We start from the raw sequence: 27,476 nt of genomic DNA on the forward strand, positions 1-27,476 counted from the left end.
GTGTGTCCTCCGGAGTAGACAGTCAACCCTCGTCTCCATTTCCTTGCATGGGAACTGAGCCAGGGGTAGCTGTGCTCACAGGGATTCCCCAGGTCTCTGCATCCGCCAGCAAGCTCCACTCAGTCTCCACACATCTCCCCTCCCGTGATCCCTCACTCAGCAGCCCCCAAACAGTGCCCAAGCCAAGGGAGGCATGCAGATTCCTGCCACAAAGTGGTAGCGGCAGAGGAGAGCTACAGGCACCAACATCACGTCCACGTGCAGCTCCACACTGACTGTCCTGGGGTCCCTGCTGGCAGCTCCATGCATCTCTGTAACCCACCATCCTCTCCATTCCTCTTCCCAGGCCCACCTCACCTCAGGGCAGGGCTCTATTATCAGGGCAGGGCTGAACTCCACCCACGCAAGGATGCGGAAGGTGCTCCCAACCTACGAAGCAACCAGCTGAGATGATGCTATTTGTAGGAAGGCAGAGCTATGCTTTGACACAGGCACACACAAGCGTATGCACATGGAGATGAGACCACATGCATTCTCATGTAGAGTCACGTGCAGCTGTGCACACATGCATTTGCACATGCACGCGCACAGGGGCACACACACACACACACACACACACACACACTGGGACAGTGAACATAGGTTCACCCCTGTGCTCATACCACCACCTATGCATGCCTATTCACACAGGGACACGCAAGCCGTGACTTTGCACTGCTGTGGAAAGCACCCCCTGGCAGCACTTTGCTGAATCTGGAGCTGGTTCTGCAGGCAGCACACAGGGCAGAGCTGCTGTACCATGTACCCATCAGGCTTGAGTCAACCTTTGCTCTTTGGAAACAAATACTGTCGAGAATGGCAGTGGCAGGGACACACTCCAGCACTGTGTCCTCACACCAGGGTCACCGTTGTCCCCAAATCACTTGCCCCATGAAAGCTCCGATCTGCTGCAGTGCAACAGCAAGAAGCATTTTGCCTTCAAAGTCATTTCTCCATGGCTTCTTGCTGCTTTTAATTACAGATCGCTGAAAGCCTGAGGTGGGCAGGAGGTTTGCAGGCCTCTAGTCCACCCCTCTGCTCTAGGCAGGGCTAACTCCACGCAAAGCAGGCTGCTCAGGACCTTGTCCAGCTATGTTTTGAACCTCTCCAAGGACACAGGGCTCCCACCTCTCTGCTGCCTCTCCCAGGGCTGCACCACTCTCAGGCACAAGAATAGTTTCCCTTCTACCAGTTCTAATTCCCCCAGGGGCACCTCATGCCAGATGCCTCTTGTGCCTTCACTGAGCACCTCTAAGAAGAGTCTGCCTCCATATCCTGCTCCGGGTGCTGGATCACTGTCTTAGATCCCCCTTCATTATCCTTTCCCGAGAGAACAAACGCAGCTCCTTCAGCCTTTCCTCCTACGTTGTATTCTCCAGCCCTGACCATCTTCATGGGCTCTGCTGCACTTGCTCCAGCTTACTGGCAGCTCTCATGGTCCCTGCACAGGGCACTGCATTCCAGATGTGGCCTCACTGTTGCCACCTAGGGGGGATTCATCTGGCTCAACATCTCTGTGACAAGACTTTTGGGGGTAGTGGAAGGCTCCGAGACTCTCTGTCCGAGAGAGGCCATCAAGCAGGTCTGACACACTGGCCAGGTGATGCTGGGTGGCGGCTGCAAGCCTTGTCCACACTGGCAATGCTTGAGGCCAGCCCAAGCTCTTCCACAGACCAGCTTGGTAATTTCAAAAGCACTTGGCCAAAACCACTGCAAACTCATCCTCTCTCCCATGGCACCCCTTGAAAAAGCTAAGATCCTGCCCCAGTGCACCAGGCCATCTCCACTCTGGCAACACAACAGGCCTGGGGCAGCTGCCACATCTGAAAGTGCCCCACCAAAGTCATGCGGTTGCCTCGAAAGACGAAAAGCTGAGAGAGTGCCTCTCCTCCGCAACAGAGCCCAGCATCAAAGGCACGTTCTTCTTCCCGCTTCTCACTTGCAGAGTCTGGCAAGGTTCAATCTGTTTCCTGCAAGCTTTGGGGCAATACAAAGCTGATCTGCCCTCTGCTACAAATAGCTTCAGCTGGCAATAATAGCCCTGGCAAACAAGGAGGTGAATGTCAGAGCTTCCCCTGACCTGATCTGAAAGTGCCCTCTCCTGCCCTGAACATCCAAAACCACAGAGGCCTGATGCTGCTTGTCAGGGCAGGCAGAGCATGGCGCACCTGCCTGGCTAAGGCCACAGGGCCCTGCCCGGTGCTACGTGCCAAGCTCCCCAAGCTCCGCTGAGCCTGTCGCACAGCACTGCAAAGGTGACCTAACATGCAGTCCCAATGTGGCTGGGATGCAGCTGTGGTTGCCTCAGCGGGAGCCAAGGACAGTGCTGGGCCTGGAGGAGGGAACACAGCAGTCCCCATGCAGGCAGCGTGGACCACCACACAGGATAGCTTCCTTTGCTGGGTCCATCTGGGTGAAGGAGCAGTTGGGAAGCCCTTGCAGAAAGTCTGCTGTTCATCTACTGCTGCAACAGGCCACCCAAAGCAAGCAAGACAAGAGAAGAGAAGGGAGAAAGGAAGGTCGGAGCCTCAACTCGGCCAGGGGTGGGTGTGGAGCGGAGGCGGGGGGGTAGTGGGCTAAGTACACCCCAACATCCCACAGCTTGCTTGGTGACTGTGTCACACCCTTGACTTTGGTGCTGACAGAGCTCTGCGGGCTTGTCTCCCATTCCTGGTAGCCCTTCTGAAGGATGAACATAGATGTACAAGGAAAGGACAGGAAAAGGAGCTATCAGTGATCTCCTTGCCTCTCAGACCCAGAGTGCTGTATCCGTACTACGTGATACTTGGCGGGAACGGTCTGTGTTGCATCTTTCGTATCCGTACTAAGTGATACTTGGTGGGAATGGTCTGTGTTGCAACTTTTGTATCCGTACTAGGTGATACTTGGTGGGAATGGCCCGTGCTGTAACTTTTGTAACCGTACTATGTGATACTTGGTGGGAATGGTCTGTTGGGAAATTTGGGTGTCTAGAACAACACTGCAGTGTTAAGCAGAATACGAATAAGTAACTAACAAGGTCCTGGAAATCTGTGAGAAAGAACAGCGAACAGATTCGGTGGCTTCCAGCCACAGAATAACTGTGAGAAACAGTCAGCAAGAAGGTCTGAAGTTGAAGAGTAATGAAATAGCGAACCCCAAAGTCAATGTGGCCCCCAAAATAAATCTGCACATATGCGCAGTATCATAGCCCGGTTAAGCAACTGGGGCGGAGTTGGACTAAACTCCCTGCACTTGCCGGGCCCATGTGCCGGGACTCCCGCCTACCTCGAATAACCATAAACACCGGAACTTTTCCAAAGGAGAGGGAGGCTGCTACACAACAGAGGGCCACGTTGCCTCCTCAGGGACGCCCAAAAGGATTGTGCCTGTTGACTGTCTCTCTCTCATCATGCAGATGATCGGGACAAGCATTGGAGTGTTCCTTCTTGAGATTTCCGTCAGGTCAGTCTCTTTGTAAATACTTACAAATAAACTGCTTGCTGCTGAAGAGTGTGAGTGTGTGTGTGTTTGTTTGTGTCCGCTTTGGCAAGCCAGCACTTGGCCCCCGGGAACCTGAGTGGAACAAGTGCTCCCTAGCACCATCTGTGGGCACCAGCACATGGGGCTAGGAGACACAGGGCTCTGTTGCCATTTGAGGTATTTGAGGGCAGCAGGCAGGATGGGAAGGGCTCTGCTCGGCTACTTTGTTCACCAGGCACGTGTCATCCATCTCCTGCAGCTCTGGAAGTCCCTGGGATCTGCCACTGCAGTGCTCCAGCTGGGCCTCCTCTTTCCTATCCTTCTGCTCCACTTCCAATCATGCTTCCAGGAGATCATGGTGTGGAGCAATGTGTGGGCAAAGAGGTAATCTCAGAGCCACCAAAGGCAGGCAGAGTGGATGGACAGTTAAGAGAGAGCTGCCACACTTGCCTTGCCCTGTACAGCAACACATGCCCAGCATCTCTGCTGTATCTCCCCCGGCTTGCGGGCATGGCCCCTCCGTCACCTTGTCCCATGCAGCTTCTGGAGAGCATAGGCTCCAGCACAGCTGCTTTGTGGCACAGGAGAGGGTGGAGGTGGTGGGCGGGGAGTCATGCCAGGGCAAGCACCAACACCCTGCTCTCTGTGAGTGCCAGCAGAACCTGGTAATCTGGGCTTTGCACAGCTCAGGAAAGCTGAAAGCATCCCAAAGGCAGGGATGGGATGAGGACAGCGTCAGGTCCTCAGTGACACATTGGAGCCGCGGCAGCCACCTGCAAACAGCCCTTGCCATGCTGCTCTGCACAGGCAAGCAGAGCACCCCAGCAGGGCAGTCTCAGGAGAGCCAGCCTCCCTGGCCTGAGGTTTGCACCTCACGGCTACCTTGCCCACACAGGGCAGGCCTTCACGGTTGGCAGAAAGCACAGGCAGAGCTCTGCCACCCACTTCCTTCAGCAGCCAAGCATTACCCATCTCACGCAGACGTAGAAATCCCTGGGATCCAGCATTGCCACCCTGCAGCCATGCTATCCACAGGTGTGCAGGCCAAGAGAAGCTCTGCAAGCTGCTCAGGCAGGACTGGCTGGCTTGGGCACAAAGCAATGACTAAACGTCCAGAAAGCACACAGAGATGAACTTGTGCCAGATGGGCCGAAAGAGACAAGTTATCACTGGGTTTTTCACTGGCTGTTACAGAGGAGCTGCTGCCAGGAGGCTGGACCTGGTGGCAGGATGCACACATACCTGGGAAGAAATGGTGAGGGCAAAATATCCAGCACAATTGCAGTACACAGGCATAGGTGTCTCCTTCACACCATGACACTTCTTGCACATCTAGAGGCAAAGGGGTTTTAGCTGGGATAGCAGACAAGGCTGAGCAGCTCAGTCCTTTGACAGGGCTCTCTGGGGACACACCACGGATACAAGGTCAATGGGTCAAGCCTCAGCCAGCCAGCAAAAGGCTGCAGCTATGTGCTGAGAAGAAGTGGAGAGTGCTCGAGCCAAACTCTCCTCATCATATCCCCACTGCATCACATCAGTCACAGAGGTAAAGTTGGGTTGCTCTGGTTCCAAGGAGCAGAGAGCAGCCTCAGCCCTCCTGCTGCAGCCTGCCACATCAAGGGCAGGCTCCTGCAGCGCGGCAGCCCAGCACTCACCAGGTCCTGCAGCAGGAAGGACATTAGCTTCTTCTGCAGCGCTTCCACCAGTGCCATTTCAATGGAATCCGAGTCATACTGGGCCTGGCAGTTGGAGCATACACAACTGGGCAGCACTGACCCATCCGAGGGGCAGAGAGAAGGAAGATGAACACAAGTGTGACTCTTCCCAAGAGAAAGCATGGTGCAGCCTCAGCCCTCGCAGCCTAACAAGAGCATTCTGAGAGCCCCAAGTGCCAGGAAGCCATAACCAATTTCGTGAGGGGATAAAGCATCAGCCAAAGCACCAGGACACCTCAAACTGTAACAGGCAGCTAGGAAAGGGGATGAGCAGAAAATAACCCTGAAGGGAGGTTTACCATTGTCATGGAACCAAGCAGACCTTCAAAGCAAAAGGATTGAGAGAGAGAGAGAAAGACAGACAACATGTGAGTGAATGACAGGCTGAGAGCACAACCATGCTAGGGCTTCTGGTGTCCCCAAAAGGGACTTCATGCATGCAGCCAGGGCAAAAGGGATTTCCTGGGAAAGGAAGGTTGTACCTGCGAGAGGACAGGGTCCTTGCACATATCCAAGTCCCTGCGAAAATTCCACTTCCTGCAGATGACTTCAGGGAGCACGTAGGAGTGGCAAGGGTCCTGAAACTGGGCTTCTTCTGAGAACTCACCCACCTCAATGAGGTGCAGCAGGTTCAAGCACAATTTGTTTACTTGGTTAGTTATACTGGCATCCAGGGACAACACCTACAGGAGAAAGTGTTAGGTAAGGCCACCAGCAGAGAAGATGGTCCTCACGGGGACTCTCGCATCTCCCCCATCTACAAATTGATTGTAGAATTCTAACAGATTATTTACAAAAAAACAAAAAACAAATAAAAAAAACCCCAAAACACGGCCCACCCCACTAACCTTGTAGACATATTTGATGAACTCTAGAGCTGGGTTGTTGAGTGGCAAGTAGGAGCCAGGTAGCACTGGGAACATGTCTGAGGGCTCAGTGGCATTACGGAAACCGGCCATCTTCTTCTGGATCTTCTGAGTGACGGTGAAGAAGCTCTGCGTGAGCTCGTTGGCCACGTAATCCTGTGAGAAAGTGATCATGCCTGGAGAGGAGGAGCAGAGAGAGCTCTTGAGCCATATGGAAGCATGTGGGGGCAGCAAGGTGGGCAGCTCTCTTCCTGCTGCAGGACTGGCTCAGCAGTGCTGCTCACAGCTCTCCCATGGCTAACTGTGGCTAACCGTACTCACCAGGCATGGCTCCTGTCTCTCCCAATGCCTCCCAGGACACCTGGCTCGTGGCTCTCCTCTTGATGGGAGCGCTCCCAGGGGCATTGTGCTGCAGCTCCTCCTTCATGCTGTGGTACACAGCCACAATGTAGGCTGCAGAGACACATAAGAAAAGCTCCAGATGCAGTCCACGATGGGAGAGTGGCACAAGTGCTACTGTGCTTGTTGACCCTCCTGGGGCACCAATGACTAATCAGGAACTAATGACATTTTTCCCCTCTCTGAGAGTTCACACTGGTGCTGAAACCACCCAAACAATGATATTTACAGACATGGAGGTGGTCCCTTCTGTACCACATCTAGCACAGTGCAGTCTTTGACTCTAAGGGGTTCTTTGGATCAACATCAGAACCTTCTCAGTAGCACACAGAGCTTCAAGAAGCTGTGGGGAATGCTGTGCATATGGCTTGGGCAGCAGCAGGGTGGGGATAGCTCTACTCACCAGAGGTAACATTCAAAGTAGGACCAGGTGAGCAGCAGACTGCACTCACCAGACACAATCATGAGGAAGCAGTTCTGACAGGAAGCAGCCTGGGGGAGAAACTGCACAATGTTCCAACTATTCTCTAGCAAGTCCTCCACATTTGCTTCTCCATCCTCCTCCTCTTCTTCCTTATTCTCCTCTTCTTCCTCACTGTCCTCATCCAACACTTAACTCTTGCTAGTGTCCTGCTGGAATGGAGCACAAGCCATGCCCAGGCTTTCGGTTGGTGATATCATAGCAATTCCCTATATCCAAACCAATAGCTCCCTGCTCAACTCAACCCACTGCACCCCTGTCTCTGCAGGACTGAGCACTTCCCATCTCTTACCTCCCCAGAGTGGATGCTAGAATGCACTCTTCCCTTGATACCTCCGTAATTTGCTGGATCCATCCAGATCAGGAATTCCCAGCAGCGGCAGAAGGAAATAGTCAGAAAGATCTCCTTTGAGTGGATGCTGGAGGGAAGAGACTGCAGTCACACACAATGTTGGCATCTTCCCTAGCTAATAACCTTCTCCATGGGAGGCAATGAGGAGCAGGTGATGTTAGCAAGAGAGCAGTTCACTTCTCACATCCAACCATGCTTCAGCAAATGGACTCAGTACAAAAGGCTGCAGAGCAGTCATTAGCAGAACTAAGGGCTGCAGAGGAATCATACCCAAGCTTCAACTGCCTCTTGTGTCAAGATGCCTCTCTTAGGAGCCTACACATCATAGCTGGGATGCTGAGAGCTGCCAGAGTATAAGAGACTGGGCAGAGCGCAACTGCTCACATTCTCCTAAAGGTCTCTTTAGATTGAATTGTACCGATATTTTTGGAATATTGCCCCATACAGCACAGTTAAGGGACAGATCCCTACTCTGGGCATGATGGTGAGAGAACCAGGTGACCTTGTCCCCTTTCTTCCAGAGCTAACTTTGCAAGAAATGCAGTGCTGAGGACCAAGAAGAGGCAAACAATCAGCATCCTCCTTCCACACCTTGAGCCATGTCTTAGCTCAGCCTCCAGAAGATTTTCTCCAGGCCTGGCTTGCTGAGCGTATCCTTTGGCAGCCAAGTGTGCCCCACCTGTTGATGATACACTCCATGTAGCTGATGGCATCCTCAATTTGCTGTTTCTTGGTGCACAAGATGATCTGGTTGCAGTTGGCATAAACCACTGAAGAGCCAAGATGCTTGAACTCGGCCACTAACCTACAAGCAGAACACAGGAGCTGGAGGCAGTAGGCTGGAGGAACTGCTGCTGTTTAGCTGCCATTAAACAGGGAACAGCAAACCACAACACAACATACAATGATATACTGCTCCAGCACAACCAGAAGTCAAATGCGTTGGTCTTGCCATCTAAGGGAGCTCCAACCACAGTATGGCAGGCACTCCAACAAAAGTTGGACCAGCTATGCATCCGGAAGTTACTGGGCCTTTCCAGAGGTTGTGCCACAGGGGCTCAAAAAGACCCAGCTATGGGTGCCAGTAGAGTCCCACCCATGGCTACATCTGTCTGCTCCACGCACAGGGCATGGCAAGCTCCATTTTCACTTACTGTAGGAAAAGCTTCTTCATCATGTTGTGCAGAGGGCGATGCAAAGCTCGGTCATAAAGCAGTGAGGAAGGAGAGCGGAGCCAGCGGTAAAAGCGAATCACCTGGTTGGCTGCACAGATGTTGGGATACTGTGTGATCTCCTTCACCCAGCTCACCACTGTCATAAGTTACTCTCTCGAAGGTTAATTCATACAGAGAGTTTGTTAAATCATGTGAACAATTTATTTAATTAAGTAAGCAGCCACAAGCAAAACAGCGCTGGGCGGCCGGGGAGTCTCAGCTCCGCCAACGGCGCGCGCCTCCCTCACACACAGTCCCCCCTTATAGTCTGCGTTGTAATCTCCCGGTGCGTCCCGCGCATGTGTGAGTTGCTGGGGGGGGGGTCGTCTGAAGCTCTCTGGTGGTCGTGGAGAGGAAGGCCGTGGTCTTCTTCTGTCTCTTTATTTTGGTTTGTCTCCTTGTGAGTGATCACAGGGGTTTGCTTATCTGGTGTGTTGACTCCCTTTTTGGGATGCTGTTCTGTGAGAAAGTTACAGGCGCCTGCTTATCTTTTCTTTGTCCTTTTACCTTCAAAACCTCTGAGCAGCTTGTTGCTTACTTCAGCTCTTCATAGTCCTGTAAGATAGCTAGGGCCCCGACACTGGTTCCACAAGGGGTCATATAAGCTTTTGTGCTTACCATAATTTATTTGTCTGACACCATGTCTCAACCCTGATTGTTGTAAAACCTCCTTCTAAACAATGAACAAATAGTTACAATTTATTACAATCCCTCCTTTTTCTTTTTGGTTACTTATTTTGTTCATTGAATTCCTGGAGCGCCCGGCGACTCAATGCTAATGCGTCCGCATCATCGTCTAATTCAAGTGATTCATACTTAGCACGTACCAGCATTAGGTGTACAGCTTCTAGGCAGCTTTTTACAATTGCCATTATTTTATTAAAAATACATGGTCTGAAAGTTAATGTTATTATTAACAGTAGTAAAGGCCCTGCTATGGTTGACAACAAGGTGGTGAGCCAAGGTGAATGATTAAACCAGGATTCATACCAGTTCTGTCGAGCCTCATTTTCTCTTTTTCGTTTTTCTAGACCCTCTTGGAGTTTCATCATGGTATCTCTTACCACTCCAGTGTGATCAGCATATACACAACACTCCTCTCGCAGGGTGGCACAAAGCCCTCCTTGTTGTAAAAAGACCAAATCTAATCCCCTACGATTTTGTAGTACTACCTCTGAGAGGGATCTAACTGATTTTTCTAACGCCGAAATGGATTGCTCGATCCTGGCCAAATCTTCGTCAACTGCGATACGCAGAGAGGTGAACTCTTGGCTTTGTTTTACTAGCGAGGCAACTCCGGTACCAGCTCCTGCAACCCCTAAAACCATTAATGTGGCCAGGGTTACAGTTGTGACTGGTTCCCTCTTTTCGAGATGGTAATCTGCTACAGTGTGGTGACTGTAAATATATTCCTCAGAGTGGTATAGAATCCTTGGTATAATTATTACCTGTACACAAAAATCATGAGACGAATTGAAGAGTTTTAATGATAAGCATGGAGTGACTCCTAATGATGAGCATGCCCACCTCGTGTTGTTGGCCGGAATTAACCATTGGTGTGACTGGTCGCTATCCTCTATGATGTTACAAAGACTGCCCTTTCCTCTGGGGACGGTACCCACGCACCTACCGCTTCCAGATACCTGGGTTAGTGTTACCCCGATTTCTTGTCCCCAGTGGCATTGTGAGGGGTTACTTTCATTTGAATAGACGGGATCGCCTAAATCTCCGATGGCCTCATAATATGGGGGTCTTATGTTAATACATAACCAGCAGCGTCTGGTTATATTTGGATTTGTTTGATTCAACACTCGATAACTAGCATCTATGACTTTCCATATGCTGTTCCCAGATGTGATTCTATGTTCCCCTGCAATGGTGGGGACTATATCTGTAGGGAATGATTCTATTGCGCTGTTGGGAGGTGTTGTAGATAGGTCTGGCCCAAGGGTTTTTGTAGGTTGGGCCTCTAGGATTCCCTTTGACAGTACGCTATTTGGTCCGACTGGTTGGGAAATCTTGGCCTCCTCTTTTTTTATCAGTATGAGGCCTCCCCTATCAGGTCCGTGTGAATAGAATCTAACGCCCCACATTTTCCCTAGTAACCAGCTGATATCTTCCGGCTTGGTTACATTTAGATACAGAACCTTGCAAATCTCCTCGTTCCTATAATGTCCTGTGTATCCCAAATTTTGTCCTCGCCATCCTTGGCGGGGATCTGCTCGACGACTACATCCTAGCGGTCCATAGCCCACTTCTAAGAACTTGTCGCGACCTGCCCCAGGATTCCAGTCTGTAGCAATGGTTTCACAGCCCCAATATGCACAATAGTATTCATTTGGATAATTACAATACCCCCTTCCTGGGTTTGAGCTCGGACAGAAGTAAAGTCCTGATCGGTTGAAACACATTGTTCCTGTAGTTAGGTTACACGGTGTAGTGTGGAAACTAGGGGCACCTGCTGTCGTTACTTGCTGTATAATCTGTTGATCTTCATATCTAATTAAACTCCACCGAAAAGGTCGATGGGGGTGGTGTGGTTGTAGAATACCACAGCTGACCATGATAATAACGCTAATTCCCGTGTACCGCAAGAGATAGTCGGGGCCCATTTCTCCTAATGTTATGTTTTATCTGGCCTCTTAACCTCCCCACCGTCTGCACTCCTCTGCCTCGCTTGTCAGTTCTGTTGCAGCGAACTACAAGGTATTGGTTCTTCTCGGCAGCAGTAGTGTTCTTCAGGGGAATCTGTTAGAGAGCCTTTGTCTAGGAGTGGGGCTCCTTCTCTCGTTACGGTACATGGACAGGGGAAATAACACTTATCGAGTCCGTTTAAGCGTTAATTTTAAGTCGGCAGAGCCTGCAACCGCCCTCCACTCTTCTCCCAGGATCGGTCCTTTCACACGGCTGGCATGAGTCCACCCTTTTTCTGCAGTCCGAACAGCTGTTTCTGTAGTAAGCAAAACAACGTAGGGGCCTTCCCACCGAGGTGCTAATGAAGTCTCTTTCTATGTTTTGATTAGGACTTTATCTCCGGGCTGTACTCGGTGTATGGCTATATCTAATGGGGGTCGCTGCACCACTAGGCCTCTTTTCTGTAACTCTCTACGTCGGCTCATTAACTGTGTTTGGTAGGGCTGTAATTGAGCATCTTGCAAATTGGGGTGGTCAAGAGGCATCTCTAAATCATATGGCATACCATAAAGCATTTTGAAAGGCGAAAGCCCCACATCAGTTCGGGGCTGCGTTCGTATGTTTAATAAAGCAAGCGGTAAGCATTTTACCCAGGACACCTTAGTTTCTAGCATAAGTTTTGTTAACTGTTTTTTAATTTCACCATTCATTCGTACTTGTTTCTTCTCTTTTTCGTCCTCTCTCCTAACATATACCTTCTGTGCCTCTCTCAGGAGTTCATCTAAACCCTTATCTTGCCAGTCCTCTATTTTCTCTAACTTTTTCCTAATGTCCGTCCAGGATTTGGCCACAAACTGAGTTTTAAGTAAGGCCCCTCCCACAGGAGTCCCTGGATCTAAGCCACTATACAACTGCAAGCTTTTTCGCAGCTTTTCTAACCATTCTGTCGGGGTCTCATCCCGCCTTTGCTGTTCATTAAAAGCCTTATTAATATTCTGTCCCCTTGGGACTGATTCCCTTATCCCCTAAATGATAATGGTTCTTAAGTCTTGCATATGACCGCGATGGATTGGGTCCTGGTTATTCCAATTAGGCGACTGCATCGGCCACTTAACATCTGCTGCCGGACCTTGCTGGTGTTGTTGGTCCCAGATTCGCATGCCAGCTCGCCTAATCATCCCTCTTTCCTCAACTGTGAACAGGATTCCCAGGATGGACTGTAGCTCCTCCCAAGTGTAAATATTTGGTCCTAGAAACTGGTCCACCTGCTCTGCCACTCCCAGTGGGTCTTCTAGTAGGTTTCCCATTTCCTTCTTAAAATCTCTCACGTCCCCAGAATTAATGGGGATGGCTACATATCCCGTCCCTGGTTGGGGTCCTTCCATAGCTATTTCCCGCAGTGGATATAATCCTCCTTCGAGACTTAACCCCTGTGCTCTAGTCTGACTCCTATTTACTGGTCTCTGGGGACTAGGGTTAGCCTCGCCATCCGACTCCCCTGAGGACGGAAGTTCAGTCGGCCTGGGAAGAGAAGGGGCCGTAGGTATAGGAGGGAGTATATAAGGGGGTGGCGATAATGGGATCTCTAATTCTCGCTTCTTTTTCCCCCGCCCTCCTTTTTCTTTTAATGGGTATAAAAGGGTTCTCGCCTCCGGATTTATCCAGAGGTGTGCATACTCGCTCTCTTCTAAGCTGAAGGGCTCCTTTGAATTTACGTAACTATTTAGGGCCTGGCATATCCAGTCCTCAAATGAACCAAAAGGGGGCCAGAAAACACTTTCTCCTTTTATAGGTTTGTTGCCCCAGACTTCAATACAATAATATATCATCTTAACTTTACTTTTTCCCCGCCTAGAAGGGGAATCATTCCAATATTTAATCATCAATCCTAGTGGGCTATCCAGCGGAATGGGAGGTAAGCCTCCACTACAAACTCCCCCACCCATGGGACCAGAAGGCTTACTTTTCTTCTGTCCCATCTTCCGGAGTACCTTCACACACACACACACACCGCTTCCCCCTTTTCGTGGCCCAGTCCCTCGCGGGATATGGGAAACGCACTACCGAGGGGTCCGCACTCGCTTCGTCCTTACTGGACGTCTCTCACGTGTACTCCGGGATACCCAACCCCAACCGAATGGATCACCGGCCTATACTTACTCAATCCTGAGTCTTCATTCGGTCTTCGTGCACAAAGATTACTTGGGGTTGCCGGCTTCTTTTGCTTGTGGCTAATTTAGGGTTCGTCGGTGAAGGGCTTGAGTGAAAATCACTCTCGGCAGAGGCCGCCGAACTCGGCGGGGCGCCTCCCCTTCCGAAGAGCTTTTCAGTCCATTGCCTTCATCCGAGTCACGGCACCAAATTTGTCATAAGTTACTCTCTTGAAGGTTAATTCATACAGAGAGTTTGTTAAATCATGTGAACAATTTATTTAATTAAGTAAGCAGCCACAAGCAAAACAGCGCTGGGCGGCCGGGGAGTCTCAGCTCCGCCAACGGCGCGCGCCTCCCTCACACACAGTCCCCCCCTTATAGTCTGCGTTGTAATCTCCCGGTGCGTCCCGCGCATGTGTGAGTTGCTGGGGGGGGGGTCGTCTGAAGCTCTCTGGTGGTCGTGGAGAGGAAGGCCGTGGTCTTCTTCTGTCTCTTTATTTTGGTTTGTCTCCTTGTGAGTGATCACAGGGGTTTGCTTATCTGGTGTGTTGACTCCCTTTTTGGGATGCTGTTCTGTGAGAAAGTTACAGGCGCCTGCTTATCTTTTCTTTGTCCTTTTACCTTCAAAACCTCTGAGCAGCTTGTTGCTTACTTCAGCTCTTCATAGTCCTGTAAGATAGCTAGGGCCCCGACACTGGTTCCACAAGGGGTCATATAAGCTTTTGTGCTTACCATAATTTATTTGTCTGACACCATGTCTCAACCCTGATTGTTGTAAAACCTCCTTCTAAACAATGAACAAATAGTTACAATTTATTACAACCACCATGCTCTTCAGAATCCTGCCACGGAGCAGAGATGAGCATCACACCAGGCACATGAGCCCTTCCTCCTTTCACACACTGACATGTTTTCAGATAACGCTAGAGCAAGTGAGAACTCTGCCAAAGCCAGATGCATTAGCTCTCAGCACATAAGCCACAGGGCAAATATGTGCCTCCGTGACCTTGTGGAGGTGAAGAGAAGAGAAACAGGAAAGGGCAAACTCTTCAAAAGCAGCTCCTCACATATGCTGGCTGAGCCACTAGATAGAGCTGATCCGCAAGCCTAAAAGGGAGGATGTCAACAGACAAAGCTGGGCTTCGCCTCCTTCCCTCTGCCAAGCCAGCTGCCTGTTGTGCTTCAAGGCACCCCACAAACCACATGCTAGTAAGAATCTGGAGAGGCTAAAGCCAGCCAGTCAGCTGGGAAGGAGAGGCAGGACCCTGAGCGCATCAGGAAGGATGGAATAGATGCTCCATCTCATGCTGACCCTTACAGACATACCTGAAAGGGTTGGAGCACAGGGCACTCTCATCATAGCTGGCTGGAATGTTGGCACCTTGGTTCGCTGTCACCATGTCTTCTAGAGATGCCTGCTGGATCACATCAAAACTGATACTCACGCTGGAAACTTCTTCCATGTCATTGATGTGATGGGACTGCAACACTGTGTTTACAGCCAAGCTCTGAATATCCAGCTCCAGACACACTGTGAACAAACACAACCTGTCAACGGGCAAGCAGGGCAGAGAAACAGCAAGCACACAATCCCCTCTCCAGGTATGATGAATGCACCCACTTGCCAGGACTTTCCACAAGCTGTAAGAGCTCTTTACAGGTGTTGCTGCATCCACCAAGTGCAACATCAAGATATTCATATCAGGAAATGGTGAAAGCCTATATAGTACTGCAGCAGCATGGGAAACTGTGCTGCTCTCCAGACTGCCACACACCTTGTATTACAGGCTTTAAAGGACACTTTTGGCACATGGCCAGACCTCTTCCCTCTGTGGATGTGATGCTATGTATGCATGGCCCCATTCACTGCACAGCTAAACAGTAGAGCACCTTCCAACAAAACTTGGATCTACTTCCCCTCCAGGGGCCACCAGCTTTTTCTGGAAACTGCAGCAGAGGTGCTCAGAAGAACTATCAGTCAGCTTGTTTTGCATCACAGAAAGATTCATCCTAGGGACCACCAGAAGTGATCTTCTGAATGCTGCTATGAGAGGCCACAAACTAGAAAATAATCTGTATTTAAATGCCTACACGCATTTTTTCTATTGCATACAGGACCTTCTATCCCCAGGAGATGCAAACTGCGTATATCCTGTCCAGATCATCATTGCTCAACTTCTGAAGCTGTCAGCAACTGCAGAACTGCTCAGATACTCTTCTGCCACTGCATCCATCCTTCTCCCGAGCTCATGAAAGAGCACTTGGCTCTGCCCCCACTCAGTGCTATCCTACCTGTGGAGTAGCAGCCAGGGTTGTTTATCTCCACTGAGGCTCTCTCGTCAAACTCCATAACTAAACGGTTGTCATCAGCCTCTTTACCCCCCAGCTCTGGGTGGGCTGTCGGTGAGAGCCACACCAAATGGTTGTGGCGACGGAGGGGGCGGGAGAAAAACAGGTCAGAACCAAGAGGTAGACATGTCATCAGGGAGATTCCCAATGGGGATGTGGTAATATCTGAGGAAAGGAAAGAGGTACAGTCATCGGGGTAAACACATCAACAGAAGAACTGTGCCAGCATCATATTTGCTTGTCCCAACACGGGCAAAAGCACAGAAGGTGACAGCTTCTGGCCTCATCTTGGCCTCAGGCTCCTGCAGTCTCCCTTTCCCACCCAAGCACGAACAAAGTAACCTCTCTAGGGGACTGTGGCCACCACACGCACCTGCCCACCTCAAAAGCCTGGGATAGGCATGTGTCCAAGTTGAGCTAGTGGTGGATCATGTGGCGGGCTGCACGACGCTGCCAGTCCAGGACTGAATAGCTGATGGCATCTGTTACTTGGACAGGGACCAAAGGGAACTCCTCGATGATGGGAATCCCACTTGCCAGTCATTTCAGGTTCCAGTTAGACTGCACAGCAAGAAGTGTGGGGCCCCGGTGCTCATCCGACACAAAGGAGGAGAGGACATGCCCTGGTACATCCCTTCAGCCGGCACCTCTGCTCAGCAGGAAACCAGCTGTGTGAATGAGTGCTCACATGCCCCATTCCTGTAGTGGTCCCTGGTCCTCTACATAGTAGAGACAGTGTACTCGGAGTCTCCTGAAGCACCTCCCACTGAATAACCAGCTCCACAGTTGAGAGCTGGGGTTTGGGGGTATGATCTAGCCTCGCTGCTTGCATTGTGCTATGTAAGCTCACCCCAGGCAAGCCAGAGCCCTCAGGCAACATCCATTTTTACCCTTGAACTTTGGAGCACTAGCTGTGTGCAGAGAGCTATGCTTAGAGGCTGTTTGAACTGTTGGACCAAAGCCTTCCATGCAGTGTTTTCCTCCTCCCAGGTACCTGCACTGACAAGGTCTCAGTGGGGACCTTCCTCATGCCTTCAGCTCATACCTTGCAGCCCTGCAGGAGCCGCTGAGTGGCTCTGTAGACTGTCTTGAGGTTGGTCTCAGCACGCACTTCAAAGGCGTGCTTGTCTGGAGGCAGTAGTTCTTCGCCCACTTTTTCCAGCACAGCACTGCACTCTGATGAATACATGATGGTGAGGTTTGGCATCTGCTTGCTGCGTACCTGTACCAAATGCAAACCTGATCAGAGGCAACAGGGTTCAAAAGAGACAGGCTGCAGGCTGCAAATTTCAAGGAAGCTCTTTCCTCTACACTTCACAATGCTTCACGTGATAGTTGAGGAACAGACCTGCTTGGTACACTTCAAAATCCGAGAATCCCTGCTGCACAGCAGTAGAGCTCTGTGTCTGTGCAAAGAAACTGCTCAGCTCCAAACTGCTGCCTGATCCCCTTGCGTTCCCTCCCAAGCCTTTAAGCCCTACTCTTATCGTGTCCAACACAAACACTGCAGCTTTGTGCTGAGAGGGGATGAAAAGGCCAAAGAGCGCTTTGCTGCCCTGGGAGCTCTGGTAGAGGTAGATGTGGCGAATAATTCCTAGAGACACAGAGCAAACATGCAGCATCAGTAGTATCTTCAAGCTATTTGGTCCTGGGTACACTGACAAACCTTCTCCTAGGGTGCCTTTACCTGGCTCCAGCTAAGTAAACTGAGCCAGCGAGCGCATTTCCAGGTGTTCAATGTCAAAAGTGTCAGCCTCTCGCCCTGTGAGGTGTCTGACAAGCTGCCTGCTGACCATGCACACGCAACCCAGCTGGATCAGGGCTCGGAATAGTAACGGCACCTGTAGTGACAGGGACACTCAGATAATCCTCAAGACACCAAGCTTTGAGCTGCTTAATGAATCAACATCTTCATTAAAAGCAGGCATCCCAGCTGCCCATCTTCATTTCAGACTTACAGCTTTAGAAGCACTAGTACATTTAATCTTGGTCTCATTGCTTTCATACGTCTACTACTGAATACAGTTTAGGTTCTTCTTTGCTGTTTCTGAGCTTTAAAAAGTGCTATCCTATCCTTCTTTCTGGAATACAGAGGTTTTATCACTGCACCCTGGCCTATGCACATGCCACATGCTGGGGTTTTCCCCATCTTTACTCTAAAGAACTCCCATACCTTTGCAGTTCAACTGCTAGCAAGATGGTTCTGGTTTGGTTTAGAGGAAACTCACTCTTCCTGTTCAAGTGCCATCTTTTCCTAGAGTCTCCTAATTTCAAATAAATCTAAACCTCTTTCTCCTAAGGGGTTGTAAACCAAACAAGTATCTTTGCTCATATAAAACTGGGCATATTTCTGAGAAAGCTACTCGAGAGGGTCTTTCATTTTAGCGTCTTACTAACTTGTTTCATTTTGAGCTCCCGTGCCTCTACCTGTGCCATTGGTACACAGACCAGTCAGCTACCACTCAGCACTCCTTAAAGGATGAGGAAGGAAAACGAGCACCTGGAAGGGTTACCTGAGTCTCATACACTCCCTCAACGTCTGGAGCAGATGGGGCTGCATTGATTTCATTGATGTGCTCTTGGTACATGTCTTCAGGGACTGAGTAGTCATAGAGATTGTAAACCAAGTTTGAGCGGGGCAAGATCCAGTTCACCTGCCAGGAAAACAGATACACTTAGCAGGGCACCTTACTTCAGGCTGTGCTCATCCCAACAGCAGGGGAATCTTAAAGGGCAGCGAGGAGCTGTACTTTGAGCCAGCCTTATGTTTCCAGAAACATGCTGACTCAGGAAGCAATCCACCTGCCGGTGCTGGTCATTCCTAAGGCAGTTAGCGGGATTTATGCTTTGTCCACATTGCAGTAACTGTCAACCTGCTTTCTGGTCAGGCTGAGATTAGCAGCAGGCAAAAGGGACTGCATTAAGGTGCATTAGCAGGGCTGGACAGGGAGGTCTTGTGAGGCAAACTGCCCATAATGTCTGCCCGCAGTGGCTAGAGCAACTTATATGAATTCAATCAGCTGTTTTCCCTTGTAGAAGCAGCAGGGTCAAAAACATGACCCCCACCTTCCTGTAGACAGCTCCCTCCTCTGGTTTTGCAACACGCTGATTGACATAGAACACTCTTGGGATGCTCAGCTTGATACAGTGCAGGTCACTTCTGATCACTGCCCACAGCCTCAACAAGCCAGGCTGGCTGCTCTCAGCAATCTGCAGGACAGGGTGATTTAAGTTAGCTTTGCTGGAGAGATGCAACCCATTCTTAGCTCTTACATACGGGCCATGGAGCACTTCTGGGATCTTCAAAGGCTCTACTACCTATGTCTTTGTTCTCCAAATAAGGAGCAATTGGTGACCACAAAGACAGTAGTAGACCCAAAGATTCATTGTTCTCAGCTCTGGCAGCTCCACATCCTCCTATTGTCCTACAGGTACGGTGAAAAAAATCGTCCTGTCAGAGGAAGCGTCAGAGCATGAATGAAGACAGCTCTGACTGATCTGCAGGCAGCATGTTGCGTTGTGCTTCTGAAGGGAAGAGGACACCTGGTAAAGGTTCAAACACATCTCTTAGCTTTGGGCTAGCATTAGCTAACAAATTCATGCCATTGTCTGACTTTAGCCAAAGCATTTGGACATGCTGGATTAGGTGTCCCATCTCCAGTTCATGGTTACACACAGAGTCAAAGGCTGCACGTGACCTTAAACCAAACAAGACTTTTCTGGAAGATGAGAAGTGTCACAACAAGAGGCTGGGTCTCAGATAGCAGAGGCAACCAAGCATAACAAGAAATTAAGAAAATGCTTGGATTGTAGCACCAACTTCTTCATGCTCGCATTGACTAAATCTGGGATTCAAGGCACAGTTGCCCAGCTCCTCAGCTGAGCTTACCCCACACAGGGTCTACACAGAAGTCCCAGATTTGCAATCAAGCACAATCATTTGAGAACCTCATTTCCTTATAAAGCTTCTCTGAGCCTGAGGCTATGCAGTCAAGGAGGTAAAACTAAAGTAGGATTGAGGTTAGCTGTCCCTGAAGTTCAAGGTTCGACTACAGGTATTGCAAACATGAGGCACAGGGCACTGAACTGGCCTCTGTGAGGGGTTAAGAGTGGGCCTGCCTTGCTGCCTGGTACCTGCACAATCTGCCAGAGCAAGTCCAGGATGCTGCGTGCCGTCCTGTACACGTAGCTGCTCAGTCCTTTGGAGAGGGTATCACGGATTATGCCTCTGCCTGTCATCACTCCACCATCCTCCAGGCGCCACTTCTTCCGATGCTCCTGGCACTGCCGAGCCTGCAGCTCCCATTTCTTATTGTGGTAGCACAGCCAGACCAGTTGTTCTTCCTAATCAGAGAGAGAGTACATGAACAGGAACCATAGAAATTAGCATGCATCTCCTATACATGAGGATCAAGCACTATAAAGCCAAGCCCTTCCACCTTCAGATCCTGATCATGTTACTGGCATAGCTGTGAAGTTGCCATTGGCCTGACTTTCTCTGCTAGTGGGACTCTCCCGGTAACATTTCCCTTTGTAGTTTTCAGTCATAGAAGCGCAGAGGGTTTCAGTAAACATGCAGCTTGCTACGCCCTGTTCCCTAGCTAGCTAGGCAGCTGATCATACTCCTAGGATGTTTCCTGCATTCCTCCTGCCCAGTCTACTTCACTTACCTTAGTAGTGCCCATGGCAGCAGGTGGGCCCAGGATCTCTCGCCAGGACTGGCACAGTTCCAGATACTGGGACCTCTGCTGGCTTTCCTCTGCCGTAGGGACCCGCTTCCATTTATTTGCAACTGGAACCAGCGGCTGAAGGGTTGGTTCAAATCCTCTATGTCTCCAGTCTGGGAGCTGGGTGTTCCCCCCCAGTGCTGGTTAGCAAGGACTTGAGAGAAATGACAGCAGGATGTTTTGGGTGCTGAGGCCACAGTATCAGCAAGAGATGGCCATCAGTACAGCCAACTCCTTTCTCTCACTCTTATTACCTGTCTCTTGCTTTCAGAAGCGAAGAGCTCATTAATTTTCTTTTGTTTGTACACATCATTCTTCTCTAGGAGTTTCTTGTGCAGCCAGTCGGGATGCCAGTCCCATGGGACAAGGTTCTTTACCTGAGGAATGTTGTCAAATCACACATAAGCAGTCCCCAAAGCCAATGCCCTCTGCCTTTCCTCCCATCACCACGGACCTGCAGCCCTCCTGTCCTTTCCCACATCCATACCTGCTGCAGTGCTGCAGCAAGAGTGATTATTTTCTGGATGGTGCTGCCTAGTCTCTCAATACAGTAGTCCCAGTCCAGAATCTGGGCAAGACACACAATAGTAGACAGTGAAGGAGATGGAGGAGAAAGGTGCTGCTCTGGGCTCTGCTGGGTGATGCAGGGACCAGCATTTCTCCTTGCTTGCAGCACTCTCCACAGCACTTCACTTTGTGACAACAAGTAACTGCTGCCAACATAGTGCCTCCTGAGGGAGGAGCTGCAGCCTAGTGCTGGAGAATCAAAGGCTGTGCTGCTCCATAGGGGCGTTCAACTCACCGCCCGCATGCTGAAGTCCTGCAGTGAGGGGCTCTTCAGTCATTTCCGGAGGTAGTGCTTCCGTACACTGGGCTCTGCTTGGAAGACGGCAAGTGGGATGGCCCTGGAGAAGATAGGGAAGCACCAAATGGGAGCAAGCTCACTGGAGCCACATTCTCTCATGTCACACTCTATCGCGTCACAGCCATCCTATCGCATCACATTCTGTCACGTCACATTCTATCGCATCACAAACATTCTATCGCATCACATTCTATCACGTCACATTCTGTCACTTCACAAACATTCTATCGCTCCACAGCCTTTCTATCGCATCACATTCTATTGCGTCACATTCTATCGAGTCACAAATATTCTATCGCTTCACAGCCTTTCTATCGCATCACATTCTATTGCGTCACATTCTATCGCGTCACAAACATTCTATCGTGTCAGAAACATTCTATTGCGCCACATTCTATCACGTCAAAAACATTCTATCGCATCACATTCCATAGCATCAGAAACATTCTATTGTGTCACATTCTATCGCGTCGCAAACATTCTATCGCATCAGAAACATTCTATCCCATCACATTCTATCGCGTCACATTCTATCGCATCACAAACATTCTATCGCTTCACATTCTATCGCGTCACAAACATTCTATCGTATAACATTCTATCGCATCAGAAACATTCTATCACATGACATTCTATCGCGTCACATTCTATGGCGTCACAAACATTCTATGGCGTCACATTCTATAGCGTAACAAACACTATCACGTCACATTCTACGGCGTCACACACATTCTATTGCATCACATTCTACTGCGTCATATTCTATGCCATCACAAACATTGTACCATGTCACATTCTATCATGTCACAAATATTACATCGCGTCACATTCTATCGCGTCACAAATATTCTATCGTGTCACAAACATTATATCACTTCACAGCTATTCTATCACGTCACATCCTATCGAGTCACAAATTTTTTATCGCTTCACAGTCTTTCTATCGCATTACATTCTATTGCATCACATTCTATGGTGTCACAAACATTGTATCGCGTCACATTTTATCGAGTCACAAACATTCTATCACGTCACAAACATTCTATCGCGTAACATTCTATTGCATCACAAACATTCTATCGCTTCACATTCTATCGTGTTAAATTCTATCGCATCACATTCTATCGCGTCCCAAAGATTCTATCGCGTCACAGCCATTCTATCGCATCACATTTTATTGCGTCACATTCTATGGTGTCACAAGCATTGTATCGCGTCACATTTTATCGAGTCACAAATATTCATCGTGTCAGAAACATTCTATTGTGTCACATTCTGTCGCATCACAAACATTCTATCAAGTCACATTCTATCGTGTCACAAACATTCTATCGCGTCACATTCTATCGCATCACAAACATTCTATCACTTCATATTCTATCGCATCACATTCTATCGTGTCACAAGCATTCTATCACTTCATATTCTATCGTGTCACATTCTATCGCGTCACATTCGATCACATCACATTCTATCGTGTCATATTCTATCACTTCAAAAACATTTTATCGCGTCACATTCTGTCATGTGTAAACATTCTATCACATCACATTCTGTCGCATCACAAACATTCTATAGCGTCACATTCTATTGCATCACACAAATTCTATCGCGTCACAGTCTACCGCATCACATTCTATTATGTCACAAACGTTCTATCGCATCACAAACATTCTATCGCTTCACATGCTATCGCGTCACATTCTATCATTTAACATTTTATTGCATCACAAACATTCTACCGTGTCACATTCTCTATCATCACAAACATTCTATCGCGTCACATTCTATCATCTCAAATTCTATCGCTTCACAAACATTCTATCGCGCAACATGCTATTGTGTCACATTCTATCGCATTACAAACGTTCTATCAAGTCACATTCTATCACGGCACATTCTATTACGTCACATTCTATCGCCTCACATTCTATTGTGTCACAAACATTCTATCGCTTCACATTCTATCACATCCATTCTGTCGCATCACATATCGCATTTAACCAACCTAAGCCTCCAAGCAGAAAGGGCTCATTTTTCCATTGAATTCCAGAGAAGTGGAACATTCCCTGCCTGCTCACATGTTAGCTTATAATCTAGAGATATGCAATGCTGAGGGAGATGTCTTCCAGCTCAGGGTCCAAAAGCAGAATGGATCCCCCCCAGGCATTCGCTTGGAAGGAATTTGTATGTCATCCCAAATTTATTCCTTCCAGATTCTCTGAGAAAGAAAACTTCTCAACAGTTGATTCGTGTAGGACCACCATGCTCTTTATTATCAAAAGAAAGTTAACACATGACCTTTTTACCTTTCTTTTTCTAAAATAAGAGCATTTCTTTCCACAGAGCTTTCCCTTTCCTCCCATTAGCACTTCACAGGCAATCTCAAGGCCGCACACTTCCAAAGAGGTCCTGCAGTAGGCAGCGCTTTGCTTTGTACAAGTTGGAAGTTGTCTGTGACCATTTCAACTGGCATGACCTCTAGGTACCACCCAAATCTTTCCTGAGTGCTTTCCTCAGGGCCTTCCTGAGCTCCTTGCTCTGCAGACTGTAGGTGAGGAGATTGACCAGGGTGGTGAGTACAGGGTAGGAAGAAGGAGAACACCTTGTTGAGCTGTCTGAGTCTGGGGGTTCTGGGCAGCATGTGGACAATGATGAGGGAGCCATAGAAAACAGTGACGACAGTGAGGTTCGAGGAGCAGGTGGAGAAGGCCTTCTGCGTGCCCATGCTGGAGGAGATCCTCAGGATGGCAATTATGATGGACACGTAGGAGGCCAGCGTGATCAGGAAGGGGAAGACTGAATCCAGGAGAGTCAGGATGAAACTTACTATTTTAACTACACTGGTGTCACTGCAGGCGAGCTCCAGGAAAGGAGTAAAACCAGAGAAGTTGTCAGTTGCAGCAGGGCCACAGAACTTTAACCTTGATAAGAAGACAGTGGCTATAATAGAAAACACCAAATTCCTGGCCTGGACCCAGCTGCCATCAGGAGACAAACCTTCCAGGTTATGAGGCTTGCATAGAGCAGGGGCTGGCATATGGCCCAGTACCGATCACAGGACATGGATTCCAGCAGGAAACACTCACTAGCTGCAAAACCAATGAGAAAATAGAGCTGAGTCATATACCCTGAGCAGAGATAGTCCTGTCCCCAGTCTGGAAGTTGGCCAACAGCTGGGGCAGGATGGTGGAGCTGCAGCAGGTTGATTGCCTGATTGCCAAAGGACAGCTTGCCCAAGAAGAATTACATGGATGCTGGTCCATTACATGCAGATGCTGGTCTGCCACCACCAGCACAACAACGAGGCTGTTCCCAACCACGGTCACCAAGCAGATAGTTAGCAAGAGCAGAAGGGTGATATCTGGAGTGAGGGGGATGTTCCCCATTCCCAGCAGGAGGAACTCACTTGATGATGTGCAGTTATTCCCTTTCTCTTTCTCCATACGATGTTGTATGTGTACAACATCGGCAAGGGTGACTATGAACTACTTGACGCCTTCTGTGCTCTTCAGCCATGTTTCCTAGGGCCACACCTCAGTCTACCATGTCTCTATTCTTTCCCTCGCATAATAGAGCAGAACTGTGAAGAAAGAACTGAGTCTAAGGAAATGCCAGGCCAAAAATCTGGGCATCTGAGGGAAAGAGTAAGTATGTGCGTGAGAGCTCACAGCACAAGTCTGGAAAAGCCAAGTGGCGGTGACCCTGCTGAGGTGCCAAAGATCCCAAGCCCTGAGCCACAGGGCTGGATTCGGCCTCCTTTACTTGTGATGTGGACTCCTGACATATTGCACAGAGTAAAATGAATTTCTGTGGGAGAAGTGGAGAAAGAAAGTAGAAATGAACCAAAAGAGGGAGATTCGGGTCAGGAGTTTCAGCACTAAACATCTCTAACTATAGGTACATTTGCCACTTCTCTGGAAAGGCCATTTCTTCCATGACCATCAGCACCTGAGGGCATGCTCCTGATGGACTCTCATAAGCACTCAGGGTGTTACGTGCAGCCAGCTGGAGGGGCACAGATGGGACCTAGCCCTTCCTGTTCCTCCCAAGCATGTTGTTTGAGGAAGTGCTGGAAGAACAGGCCTGACGGGATCCTCATGGCACTGCACTGCCTGGGGCTGTGACAACAGCCCTGCACACACTTCCTGGACTAGGCACTTGGAGACAAGCAACCAACAGTGCTTATGGGAGCATGCCTTCCTGATGGGTAAGGAGAGCTCAGGTTCTTGTCACCCTGCTGGAGAGGAGCTGGCAGCTCCAAGGACTGAGGGGAGGAGGGACAGGTCCCATAGCTCATGAGGTGATGGTGCTGACATGCATTTTGCCAGGTCCCTGCTACTTCCTACGCCCTTTCCCAGATCCTGGAAAGCCACTGCAGGAGCAAGGAAATCCTGGAGAACACCATTCCCCGGGTTTGTGGGAGTGAATGACATGGTGACCTGTGTGTGAGACCATGACAGGCCAGCACCAGGGACATGGCTGGGGTTTGTGCTTGTGAGGTCACCACTACCCAAGCACCTGATAGGCCAGCAGCAGGCACATGGCTTAGATCCATATTGTGAAGTCACTTCTCTCTGAAGCTGGTGGGCTACAGCAGACTCTTGGTTCATGAAAATTCTTTCTGTTTCCTCTGTATCTGCTACTCAGAGGCCAGGAACAGGCTTATGGCTTTGATACTGTTTTTGAGATCATTTTTCCATCAGCACTTGATACACCAGAAGCAGAGAGAAGACAGAAGTTTGTGCTTGTGAGGTCACTTCTGCCTGAGTGCTGATAGGCCACCAGTGGGCACATGGCTTCCATTCTGATTGTGAGGTTACTGCTGCCTCAGTACCTGATAGGCCAGCAGGAAGCTCTTGTATCTTCTAGTGATGTCACCTCAGTCTCTGGTGGTGATAGGCCAGAAACAGGCACATGGCTTGTATGTTCTTTGTGAGGTCATTGCTGCCTGAGTACTTGACAGGTCAAAGGCAGGGACAGGGCTCTGATGCTGACTGTGAGGTCACTTCCTTCTCTATAGGTTATATGTCATCAGCAGGCTCTCCGATGCTTTTGGTTCATGTAAAGTCCCCTCTACCTCTGCTGCTGACAGGCCAGAAGCAGGTTCATGGCCTCAGTGCAGACCGTGAGGTCACTGCTGCCCGAGTATCGGATAGGCCAGCAGCAGGAACAGCATCAGCAGAGCGGCTGTGAGGTCACTTTAGCCTGAGCAGCTGAGCAGCAGCAACAGGGCTGTGAAATTGCTTGGGAGGATGCTTCTGGCTCTGAAGACAACAGGCCAGAAGGGCTGTTCCCTGCAGGGCTGGGGCTCTCCAGAGAGGCCTGAGCCGCCCCCCAGGGTACACTGGGCAGGGGGCTTGTGCCGGGCTTCTGCTGCCTTGGATCCAACAGGGTGCCTGGAGTCCACTGGATGGGCTTATCCCTGTGTTCCTGCAAGCAGGGATTTGGCTGGCTTCTCTGGGACTTTTTGGACCCTGAAAGGAAGAGACTACCTCAGTTTTGCAGTTGCAGGATGTGGAGGGTGTTGCTGAGGGTGGGATCCTGGAGCGGAGACCCCATCCTACCGAGCTCCTCTCCAGCAGAATAAGCAGCCTCTGCCCCATCATTCCACAGTCTTAAAAACCACTCTAACAACCCTCCATGGGGCTGCTGCCTGCAGAACCCCTGTACATCCTGCAGCTCTGATGCTTTACAATCATGAGTAGTGGTGGCCCCTTGCAAATTGGCTGTATTTGGTCAGGTGAGCAGCTGCTCTGCCACTGGCCAGGCAGTTGCCTCCCCTTCATGCTCTGTGCCTGATTCCAAGCTGGGAGGCTCATTGGGGTCTCTGATGTCACAGATGCTGGTGACCAGAGGAGGAGATGATCAGGCTATTACAGGCTCAGTTTTCCGACTTCTCCCACCTTTCAAGTCAGGCTTGTCGTTTGGGGCTTCCCAACCTGGAAGCTGTATTTGGAAAAGAAAAGAAAAATCTGACTTGAAATTGAAGGAGATGATTGCCTCATCTAGACTCTGGTACAGAAGGAAATCTGAAGAAACCAAAGTCTCTGCTGCTTGGACACGTCAGCCCCTGTGAATGTAGCTCTGAGTAGCACCAATGGTCTTGACATAGGAAGTACCAGTAGCTCTTCGATGCTGGAGGGCATTTTCATATTTTCAACATGCTTGGAAGGTGAAATTCTCTTCTGAGTCCTCCTGGGAAACATTCGCTGGGACT

General features: G+C 49.6%; 1 pseudogene; it reads right to left on the minus strand.

Annotated features, from left to right (window-relative positions):
* LOC134154808 (DNA polymerase epsilon catalytic subunit A-like) overlaps positions 1–27,476 on the minus strand; it is a 328,895-nt pseudogene that overhangs the window by 21,214 nt on the left and 280,205 nt on the right.

The sequence above is a fragment of the Rhea pennata genome, unplaced genomic scaffold, assembly GCF_028389875.1.
Source record: "Rhea pennata isolate bPtePen1 unplaced genomic scaffold, bPtePen1.pri scaffold_45, whole genome shotgun sequence".
NCBI lineage: Eukaryota > Metazoa > Chordata > Aves > Rheiformes > Rheidae > Rhea > Rhea pennata.